This window comes from Tupaia chinensis, unplaced genomic scaffold (genome assembly GCF_000334495.1).
Source record: "Tupaia chinensis unplaced genomic scaffold, TupChi_1.0 Scaffold000081_1, whole genome shotgun sequence".
Classification (NCBI taxonomy): domain Eukaryota; kingdom Metazoa; phylum Chordata; class Mammalia; order Scandentia; family Tupaiidae; genus Tupaia; species Tupaia belangeri.
Window position 1 is genome coordinate 1,335,759 of NW_006159542.1, and position 11,424 is coordinate 1,347,182.

At 47.2% G+C, this 11,424-nt stretch overlaps 1 protein-coding gene across 10 annotated transcripts in view; it reads left to right on the top strand.

Moving 5' to 3' along the window:
• The window catches only part of PALM2AKAP2 (PALM2 and AKAP2 fusion), a 403,573-nt gene that overhangs the window by 351,368 nt on the left and 40,781 nt on the right, over positions 1-11,424 (top strand). Inside the window, exon 1 of one of the 10 annotated variants that reach the window (XM_027769416.1) lies at positions 2,780-2,877. The exons of 8 other annotated variants lie outside the window; for them this stretch is intronic. The gene's annotated coding sequence lies outside the window, so the exon portion shown is untranslated. Of the gene's footprint in view, positions 1-2,779; positions 2,878-3,216; positions 3,324-11,424 lie in introns of those variants that run through there. One more of the 10 variants, XM_027769415.1, reaches the window with a different exon arrangement.

The window sequence follows — 11,424 nt, forward strand, 5'->3', positions numbered from 1 at the left end:
AGAGAGAGAGAGAGAGAGAGAGAGAGAGAGGAGAGAAAGCACCCCCCCATGGGGGATGGTCACACCACAATCTCTTCTCCTCCACTTTCCTCCTGGGATTTTGAGCATTCATGTACACATGCCTGGTGTGTTGTTCAAGACACCAGCCCCAGGATTTGAACCAAGTTAGCCATGTGAGATCCAGCTACCTTAACTGCCATGCCACCTGCTGGGCCAAATAGGGCAGATTTTTAAAAGAAGGTTTTATTCATTTCTTGAGAGAGAATGGGAGATAGGGACCTCTGACAGGGTCCCCCCATACCATGATCCTTCCCCCAGCCTTCTAGCCAATTGGGATCTTAGGCACGCCTTACCGCACATGCTCTGGTCCACCAGGGCCCCAGCTCCAGTATCGCACAGCAGTGCGCTAGTGCCTGAGTCACCACAGCTGGGCCAAGGGCAGATGTTAAACAAGTATTTTATGAATCTCCTCCTGGTGCAGAGGGGCAGGTGTGATTATGCAGTGGACCTCAGGGACTGCTCTTGCTTCTCTGGTTGAGGGCACGTTGTAATGGGAGGAAGATCTTGCCCTGGTTCTTCATTCTCAAGCAGAGCAATGTCATACCTTGGCATGTGATTCCCCACCCCTTTTTACTGTAGAGTTCCAAGCAGCATCTTGAAATGCCTTTGGCTGCACATCAGAACATTCCAATTATTCCAAAGGGCAGCATAAATTCAGACTTCCCAGAGAACTCCCTGGTGACCTGGTTCTACCAAGTCAGTCATTGGGAAACTCCCTGATATTTCTAAATAAATTTCAACATATGAAAAATATAATTCACATCTTGTAAATAGCTGTATAAGAGCCTGTGGGGCCTGCAAGTGGCATGGTGATTAAGGACACTAGACTCCCAGACGGCCAACCATAGTTTGAGTCCCAGACCTGGACTCTCGCTCTTTTTCATGTTTTATGTCTCATTCTGTCTCTCTCTGGTCAAACTAAATAAATAAATAAAGTTAAATAAAATAGTTCTTTAAAATATTCTTTAAAAAGAATAAAAAATAAAATAAAAGAGCCTACATGGACCCATCTGCGCTGATTATTCTTCCTTAGCCTGAGTGTGAAGGAGGAGCCCTGGAAGACTGTGATGCTGGCTAACCCACGGGCCACCAGGGACCCACCACTGTCTTTGAGCAGTTTACCCTTCTTCACCAAGACAAGCTCCCCAAACCAATTGATGCCATAGGACCGTGCATGTTGTTTGCTGTCCATTCCCCGTAAGTTTATGATAAAGCTCACTGCTCTTTGTGTCCTCCAAAATTTTACTGAACAAAACAAGCATCTGGGGTCAACCTATACATGCTGATTAAGGCAGCTCATTTCCACAGGACTGACTGCATAGCTGGAGTCCCAGACCTGGGAGCTTGAAAAACACACAGGCCCATGTATTTGCATGCCCAAAATCCTGACAGGAAAGAGAATGGAGGAGAAGGGACTGGACCATGACCATTCTCCCTGGGGGTGCTTTCTTGCTTTCCCTCTCTGTTTCTCCCTGGTGAGACACATGTACCCTCTGGCAAAATTTTATATAAAAGGAGAAAAAAAGGAAAAGTATTTCATGGTGCTGAATTGACCTGGAATTCTGACTGACTTCTTAGTCACACAAACCCTAAGTTATGCCTCATATTTTCTGGGTCAGTGTAGAGCTCCAGAGAGTGAGGTGGGTGGAACTTGGGGACAGAGCTGAAGCCAATGGGTGTCCCCAGGCCAGGGCACTGAACAACTCCTTCATCAGTACTCCATTAGACTCAAGGAGTGCTGGCTTTGATTCTATGGTGAGTGAGTGAGGGACACATCTGCGACACTTGTGGGTCTGTTTTCTCTGTGACAGAAGATGAATGGTTAATTGTGGGGTGATGGAACCATTTCCTTCAGACAGTCCTTGAAATTAGAGCACTCCTCTCTGACTTTAGATCCATCTGTCCACTTAAGGGTAGGCTATCATATAGCCACTTAAAACACATCTTACAGGGCCAGAAGGTGGGGTAGGGGTCAAATGCAGCAATCTGTGAGGCAATCCTACATGAGAAGGTTCCGGGTTCACATCCAGAGACCTTTCTGATCCAGGAGTGCTGGGCATCCACACGCCCATGATCCAGGGCTGTCTGAGGCTGGGGGTAGGTTGTGGCATCAAGACCATGTTGAGGTTCTGTATCTCTCTGTCTCTCTTGATCACTGAAGAAATAAACAAATACATTTAAAAATTTCTTTGCTGAGTGAAAAACAAAGGTCGGCTATGAAATTGCATAGACTCTGGTGTCAACTCTATTAAATATGTGTTTGTAAGAAAGGTGGTGGAGAGCAATACAATTTTAACTCTTTTTCTCTGACTGGAGGAAGGATGAATATTTTTTATTGTCCACATTTTCTTCAATAAGCATCTATTATTTTTCCACACACTCAAAGGCTCTCCTGAAAAGTCTTTTTAACTAGAGTTTTTTCCAGGATCTTTCAGAATTTTAGCTGCCTCGGTATCACTGGGATATCAATTCCCTGCTTGTCCCCCAGACCCATCTCTGAACTTCCAAGAAGACAACGATAGGTTTTAGTCAATACCACCAAGCTCCTGCTTTCCCGCTCAGCCTCTGACCAGGAATGCGTCTGCCCTCCAGGCTCTGGCCAACGAGGGAGGGGCCAGGCCTCTTTGAAGGGGGTTAAAGTCCTTCTTTGTGTGAATGGCCTTTTAGGGAGCAGAGGGAGGGCCAGTGGTGACATCACAGTGTTCAGTCAGGAGGCTGGGAAGGAATTTGTCCAGCTCCAGCCAGTGTGCGCACAGGAATCTGTCTGCAAAGAGGCAATTCTGGCCGAGGACGTCCGAGGCGCACAACCTGGGCAGGGTAAGCCGAATCTGTAGACTATCTGATTGTCGCTTTCTTTCTGATCTGAAAAGAGAGGGTTCCTTTTTGCGGCCAGAGTCTTTGGAGGAGGGATTCAGAGTCGGGGCTGTCTGCTGTGGTGAGAGACCTTTCCTGCTACAATGGGCAGCGGAGCGCTGACTGTGGCTCTCTGTATTTTTTGCACATCTCAGCCTGTGACGAGGAATGCCTCTGCTCTCCAGGCTCTGGCCAACGAGGGAGGGGCCAGGCCTCTTTGAAGGGGGTTAAAGTCCTTCTTTGTGTGAATGGCCTTTTAGGGAGCAGAGGGAGGGCCAGTGGTGACATCACAGTGTTCAGTCAGGAGGCTGGGAAGGAATTTGTCCAGCTCCAGCCAGTGTGCGCACAGGAATCTGTCTGCAAAGAGGCAATTCTGGCCGAGGACGTCCGAGGCGCACAACCTGGGCAGGGTAAGCCGAATCTGTAGACTATCTGATTGTCGCTTTCTTTCTGATCTGAAAAGAGAGGGTTCCTTTTTGCGGCCAGAGTCTTTGGAGGAGGGATTCAGAGTCGGGGCTGTCTGCTGTGGTGAGAGACCTTTCCTGCTACAATGGGCAGCGGAGCGCTGACTGTGGCTCTCTGTATTTTTTGCACATCTTGTAAAACTCCCAGCTTTCATGCCGCACATGCAGGGCCAAGCTGCACAGATCATCTGAGGCAGGTCAAGCTTTGCAGATGGTGCCTGAGTGTGTCTGGGAAAGACTCTATGTATGCCCATTTCCAGAACAGAAATACCCATTTTGCCAAGGGACCCGGCGCTTCTGGGGACAGACTTTCTAGCTCTCATCTTGCTTTTTTACTCAAGACACTCCCCGCTGTAGCCTCCCAACCAGCCTTCAGTTTTCACATCGGGGAGCTCACCATGCTCACAGGATGACTTGGAGCTGTTAGGGGAACATGAGGTGTTCATGTCTCTGGAATGAGAACCCCCTAAGCTGTCTGTGTAGCGGGCCATAACCTCAGTCTCGGGCTGTTTTCACTTTTCTCTGAGCTCTATCTCAACACAGTGGATTCTGCCGGGTCCTGGAGCAGCTGGACTTTTGCTCCCTCTGCCGTTACTGGCTGGCCAGGCGGGAACCCGAGTTCCTGAACTATTTTAAAATTGACAGGGACACAGCTAAGTTACAAAGAACTAGAATGAGGTTTGCTTTTGCCTTCAGCAGAATCATTTATCCTAGAATTTCAGGCTGTAGGAGCCAGAGTCCCTTTTATGGCCTAATCTCAGTTCACCCTGAAGCTTGAGACTGCCAGGCAAAATAGTCTCCCCGTGCACAGGGCCTGTGCAAGCACAGTATCCAAGACTCCTTGAGAGAGTCCTGCATGTCTTCTGTGGAGGAAAACCTGAAACTTACCGCTCTCTTCATTCAGGGGAAGCCCAGAAAACTCCCAGTGGTTCTCAATCATCCTGTAGGGAGTGGGTCTCCAAGCAACAGAAAGAAACAGCCCTTTTACCAGTTGCTGTAGAAAAGGAAACAGCTTCCTTCCTCTCCTTACCTCCCCTCCCTCCCGCTCCCTCCCCCCACCACACACACCATCTTTAATTTCCTTCACAGAAAGCCCAAGCTGTAAATGTGTTAATCAAATAACACCTTAACATTTTCCAGATGTGCAGCCTGACATTTGAGCTGCTGACTTTTCAGCAGGGATAAGGGGATCTATTAATAGGGCAGGCTCTGGCATTGGGGGAGACTCTGTTACATTAAAAATTGACCACTTTGCATCACCTGGAATGTGAGCTGAGGCACAGGCAAGCCTTGTCCACAACGAAGGTGCTGGGAGTGGGGGTTGTTTTTCATCCTGTCTTTAAGCCTGTACCTGAGACATACACCAGAGAAAACAGTGGGATGGCGATGACTGGGTTGACCAGTAGCTTAGACACACTGGAGGTGGGGAGGGGGAAAGAAGGATTTGCAGGAGCAAGAATGAGACTCCTGGCCATCCAGGGCTGACAGTTTTTAGTACTGCCTTGGTCACATTTAGCATAGTGGCTTCATGGCAGGAGGTCTGTGGAAGGGAAACCTAAGGGGCATTGTTAGTGTCAGCCCCTTTTAGGGTCACAGCATTGACCCCAGCCTGCCTGGTCTAAATTTAGCACAACTGCCCCCGAGTGCTTGGGGTTTGAAGCCTGGCTGGCTGCCTTCCTCCAGCCAGGAGGGGTCTCTGGCCTCCTTAGGGAGTGGTTTGGCGCCTGGTTTCCCACAATCAAACAGGCTCCCAGTTCTTCAGGCCGGAAGCAGCTCTGCTGGGGGGTTGGGAGAGAGGAAAGGCTGCTTAGGACTGGAATGTGGGTCAGGTTATCACCCAGCCCTCTCCCCTTCACTTCCTGCTTGCGTGGAGGCTGAGGCCAATTCTCTGACATCCCTGCTCTGCGCCTTCAGGGGAGGGTGGTAGGATCCACTGGGGCTCCCAGCCCCTTCTCCAGTCTGCCATCTCCAACAGGGATGGCCAGCAGAGCTGCAGGCCAATGAGCTCAGGAATGATGGTGCTCTCAGCCTTCATAGACTTCCTGGCCTGCACACATGGCGCGCTGTTGAGTAGGGCTGGAATTACCTTTCTAGTTACTGCGGTAGCACTTTGTTCCCAGGCTGTTATCTTTATGTGAATTTGTACTAGCTCCCTCTGAGGCCACTGGTTCCTCATTGGGTATTGGGACTTTACCTCACAGTTTTGGGGACACCCCCCTTGGCTCCAGGCACTGGGCCTGCTACTCTCAGGAGATGTTAATGAATTGAAGGCAAGGTTGCAGGGAAGGGCTTTGACCTCTTCGACCCCCACAATTCCCTTATATTCCTGAGTGTCCTTTAGTTTAGGGAGTCGGTCTCCTCCAGATCTGATGGTAGGTCCATCTGGCTCAGCCCATGCAGGCATCTTCTAGTCTCTGGCTTCACTCACCAGTTCCAGGTTGTGCCCCCAAACGGGAGTTTTCCTCTGTGGTGAAGACAACCTGCCTCTGCCAGAAAGTTAAGAGCCCGCAAGAGCCATCGTTGGGGCAGCCCACATAGCCCGAGGAACCAGTTCCTCTCTGTGGTAGTAACTGTGCCCTGCACACTAGCAACGTGATTTATGGAAGAGAGGGAGGGTGAGAAGGGGAAATGGAGATGCTCTCTGCTTTCACAGCTATGAGGAAGTTGAATTTTATTGCCACGCCTCTGTTCCCAGGCCAAGAGTGAATTTGTATTTTGGGTGGAACTTAAACTGGATTAAAGGATCGGGTCACCTATTACCTGGGGAAAAGTATTTCTAATTTAAATATCTTGTCTTTAGTAGGAACTAATCTGGGTTATTCAGAGTGCAGAAAGCTGGTTGTGCCGAGGGCACTTGGTACCCGACTCATGTGGGTCACACTGTGCATTTAAGCTAGGAGCTGGGGAGGTCATTGTGGGTGACTGACAACGCACAGCTCTAACACACTGGCAGTAGGGGCAGAAAGGGAGCTGTGAGTGAGCTGGCATTAATGGCTATGTCGCTGGACTCCCACGTAGTCAACCATGGTTCGAGTCCCGGACCCGGTAGCTTAAACACACACCGGGCGTGTGTGCATGTGTGCCCAGGATCCTGAGAGGAGAATAGAGAAGGGATTGCCGCATGGCCATCCCCCCTGGGGGTGATTTCCTGCTTTCTGTCTCTGTCTCTCTCTCTGTCTGGCGAGTGCACACGCCCTATAGCAAAATCCTCTCCAAAAATAAAATAAAATAAAATAAAATAAAATAAAATAAAGTGAGTGGAGGGGCCAGTAGGTGGCATGGTGGTTAAGGCCCTGGATTCCCACATGGCTGGTCACAGTTTGAGCCGCCGACCTGGCGAAAAGAATACCAGGCAACTGTGCATGTGTGTCCACAATCCCAAGAGGAGAATGGAAGAGAAGGGATTGCAGTGTGGCCAGCCTCCCTGGAGAGTGATTTCTCTCTTTTCCTTTATCTGTTTCTCTCTGGTGAGCACATGTGCGCTCTGGCAAAAAGCTAAAACTAAATAAGTAAATAAAATAAAGTGAGTGGAAGCTTCAGCTTCTTGCTTGTCCTTGTAGCAAAGGACACTTTTCTAGGTCTGTCACAGCCCAGCCAGGCCTGCTGAGGAGAACTGTTCGTGTGGTGTGCAGCTGCAGACCCAGTACCTGCACGGATAAAGCACACTGCTATCCATCACCCAGCTGGGCAGGGGGCAGGGCACTGTTGTGTTTTTTGTGCAAACTAAGCCGGTTTTTAGAGTCTCATCTGTGCTGTTTAGTCTGTGGTTGGCGGGGAGTCGTGGCCTTCCTTACAATGCCCATTGCAATTACACGGCTGGGATCTTAATATTGTACCTCCGAGAAGTTGTCAGAGGAAGCAGAGAACCAGCTTCTGAGGATACTCAGAGAGTAAAATCCACAGATAGAGTGAAAGTCGCCTTTCTAACTGGAGGGCCAGACAGGTAAAGCAGAAATGTGGAAAGCTGAGGATCAGTCTTCAGGAAGTCTGTCTCTAGTTCAGTCTGAATAAAGAGGAGGAGGGGATCATTGACTTTTAAAGCCAAATCCTAAGTCTCACATGACCTCTGGTGATTCAAGTGAGCAAAAGATCAACCAAAAGACTGGACCAGACAATGGCACAGTGGTGAAACTTGACACTCTGCAAGGCTAACCCATAAAGGAAGATTCTGGGTTCATGTCTGGAGACCTCCCTGACTAAACATGTGTCCATGAGCTGGGGCTGGTTGAAACTGACAGTAGATTGTGTTATCAAGATCCCCTTAGATCAGCAGTTAGCATAATGGCTATGTCACTGGACTCCCATGTAGTCAACTGCGGTTCAAGTCCCGGACCCAGCAGCTTAAGCTCATGTGCCGGGTGTGTGTGTGTGTGTGCCCAAGATCCCAAGAGGAGAATGGAGAAGGGATTGTGGTGTGGCCATCCCCCCTGAGGAGCAATTTCTCACTTTCTGTCTCTCTGTCTCTCTCTGTCTCTCTGGCGAGCGCATGCACCCTATAACAAAAACCTCTCCAAAAAAAAAAAAAAAAGATCCTCTTGAGGATGCTGTCTTTATCTTTGTCTCTCTCACTCATAAATAAATTAACTCTAAGGGAAAAAAAAATATGAACCAGAAAGCCAAATAAATGCTCTTTCAGCCCAACAACTCTCCTTAACATTTCCTCTGTCATTTCGGAAGCCTCCTATCCTTGAGAATGCCTTTTGTTTTTAATTGCCCAAGGCCATGTGTACTTACCAGAGAGAGACAGAGACAGAGAGGGGAGGGACAAAGCATCCCCCAGTGGGGTGTGGTCACACTGCAATCCCTTCTCCATTTCTCCATCCTGCCGGGATTTGGAGCATGCACATACATGTGCCAGCAGGTTTTTCAAGCCACTGGGGCAGAATTCGAATTGTGATCATGTGAGATTTGGCTCATTTAGTCACTCACCGATGAGAGCAACCCAAGAATACCTTCTGACATATTGAGATGGAATTAAAATGAACCAGTCCTCAAATCCTAGCACTGCAAGGTGATCTTGAGAAAAATCCCTCTATTTCTCTTAATCTCTTATTCTGATTTTTTAAAAAGTTTGTTTATTTCTTCCATAAGAGATGGGTAGAAGAAGAGAGAAAGGGAGGAACAGACAGGCACCCCAATAAGGTTTTCACACCCTGACCTACCCCTGTTCTCGGCTGCCCTGGCTCTTGGGCACATGTGTTCCCAGTGTGCTCAGGGAGGTCTTGGGACACAAACCCAGGACCTTTCCCATATGGGTCCAGTTATGCTACCACTGCTCACCACTACCTGGCCCCTAAACTTCTTATTCAGAACTTGTAAAACCAAAATAAAATCTCACTTTCCCACTGACCAGAGGGGCCCGTTCCCGGCCTCAGCTGAGACCATGCATGTGCACATTCTGTGAAATGGAAAGCAGTTAGGCAAGGACCAGCATTGAAGAGGGGATGTGTCACTCAGATTGTGCCCATGGGCGGGGCTGCTATAATGCTGCCTTCACTCATACGTTTCCTAGGCTAGTGAGGACTGGGGATGGGCCAGCTTCTCTTCCTTCCAGGGTGCGCCCCTCCCCCTGCTTCCATGAGACCGGAGCCCCAGGTCTATGCCTTCCTTGTCCATTCTACTTATTGCACCTTCGGCTTTGACCTTTACGAATGTTTACATGGCCTGGTTCCATGGTACAGCAGTATTGTGGTATGCAAGAGAAGCTGGATCCCACATGGCAACTGTAGTTTGAACCCCCAGTGCAGTCAGTCTGAGACTCACCAAGCACATGCACGAGTGCCCAAGGTCCAAAGAACTAGAAGCCTGAAGGAAGGAGGTTGTGGCATGACCAGACCTCGTGGAGCGTTCTCTCTCTCTTCTCTCTGTCTCTCTTCTATGCGTGTGCACACACACAAACATACACTATTATGAATAATGAAAGGAATTTTGAAAAGAACATTTAATGAAATGATTCTGTTTGCCACATTAGCAAGTGTAACTTCCTAATGGTGCTTAGCTTTAACTAAAATTAACATTTAAGAATCTGGAGTAGGGAAGGATTAGGGAGATTAGAGGTGCCTTAGGGTCTATTTTCGGTCTTTCCTAGAGCTTTTGCCTTTAATGTCATCATGTTCATTTCTTTTCGCCTGGAAATCAAAATCTCACCATCACCTCCTGCTCTTTCCCCCCCCAAAAAGTCATTCTGCTCCCAGAAAGGATTTAATATTGGTCATTTACACCTCAGTGTAAGATGGCTTCATAATAATGAACATTTGCCTTAAGCATTTTATAATTTACATAGTACTTTTAAATATAATTTCTAATTTAATTCTCAAAACAGATTTGGGAGACACTAGTCTTGCTACAAAGGAATTATATTCTCAGCAGAGTCCCACAATTGTCCTGCATAATGCCTGGCAGAACTTTAATGAGTAGAGCCAAAAGAAAAAAAGAAAGATCCCAAAATCTGGTCTTTGGACTCTGAACTTGTGTTACCACATTTTCTATATTATTTAAATTGAGAAAGGAGCTCCAACAACTATGCTGCGAATAAAGCCATATTCACTTGCTTTACATAACTATGAAGTGCTTTTTGGTAAACTATGGCAGCTTTAGGTATAACAAGCCCAACAGGGCATGTTAAAAATAGGCCTAAAACCAGATTCTGGTACTCATTCAAACATTTATTGAATAAGCATTTGAAAAAAATAGAATAAAGAAGTCTCAAGTCGCTAAGATTCTAGAGGCTCCAGCCCCACCTTTGCATAGAGACAGCTGTGAGAATTTACAAAGTCAGGATTCTGTTACTTTTTAGTGGAGGTTAAACAACAAAGTCCTCTGAATCAAAGGCAGGAAGTGGGACCATTTAATTCTCCAATTTCAAACACCATCCCTAAGAGTATATAAACCAAAAGGCCCCTCTGTCCTAAATATCCTTTTCATCAAAGCATGGGAATATCTCTAATCCTCAAATCTGACCACCACCAATTTCACTGATTTCTAACATTTATTATGTTAATTGACAAGCTACTAATTTCACTAATGGAAACCCATCTCTCACCTTAATTGTAACAATTAGCATGGCCTTAGGCATCAGGGGAGTTAAAGACAGCTCAAGTACTAAATGAGACCACTTGGGGAGCCCAGGAGTTCTGATTATATCCAAGTTGACCACACCTTGACTATAAGTTTCTTATTAAGGGGACCAGCAGTTAGCATAACGGCAGTGTCGCTGGAAGAGAACATAGTTAACCACGGTTTGAGTCCCGGACCCGGTGGCTTAAACTCACACCGGGCGCGTGTGCGTGCGTGCCAAGATCCCGAGAGGAGAATGGAGGAGAAGGGATTGCAGAGTGGCCATCCCCCCTGGGGGGTGATTTCTTGCTTTCTGTCTCTCTGTCTCTCTCTGTCTGTCTGGCGAGCGCATGCGCCCTATAGCAAAAACCTCTCCAAAAAAAAAAAAAAAGAAAGAAAGAAAAAAAAATTCTGATTAAGATGGTTTTCTGTCTCTGAAATGTAATTTAAACTAATTTCAGAAACACACAGCTGTATTATATTGTCTCTGTCCAAGTATTTTTAAGTAAATTGTAGACATCCTAACCAGCTATTTGCTATTCTAGGAAGCCTGAAGGAGGACAGGTACGTGTGCCACAGTGTTAGGGCTCCACCTGTAGGGTCAAACGGAACAACCACAAGATCTCCTCACAGGCCCCTTAGCACTCTAGCTTTTCTCTGACCTTAGAAAACCAAGTACAGTGGCTCTTTTCATATGTTCATTTTATTTTTTGCATTGAGGCAATAGTTTATTTCAGAAAGCACTTTCCAGTTGATTTCACGAGTCTGCATCTTATCTAAATCTAGATCAGGTTCATCTTATCTGAAACATGGAGGAAAGTTTGGTCTTTTTTATGTTCAAAGAGAACAATAACCATGTTTTGTTTTAAACAAGACATCATATAATGATACCAAGCCCAGCCTCCTGCCAAATTTGGACATGTGGGATTTCCTGCCCATTTCCATTTACCTGGCGGCTTTGATCACATCGGGCCGTCATGCATGAAGACAA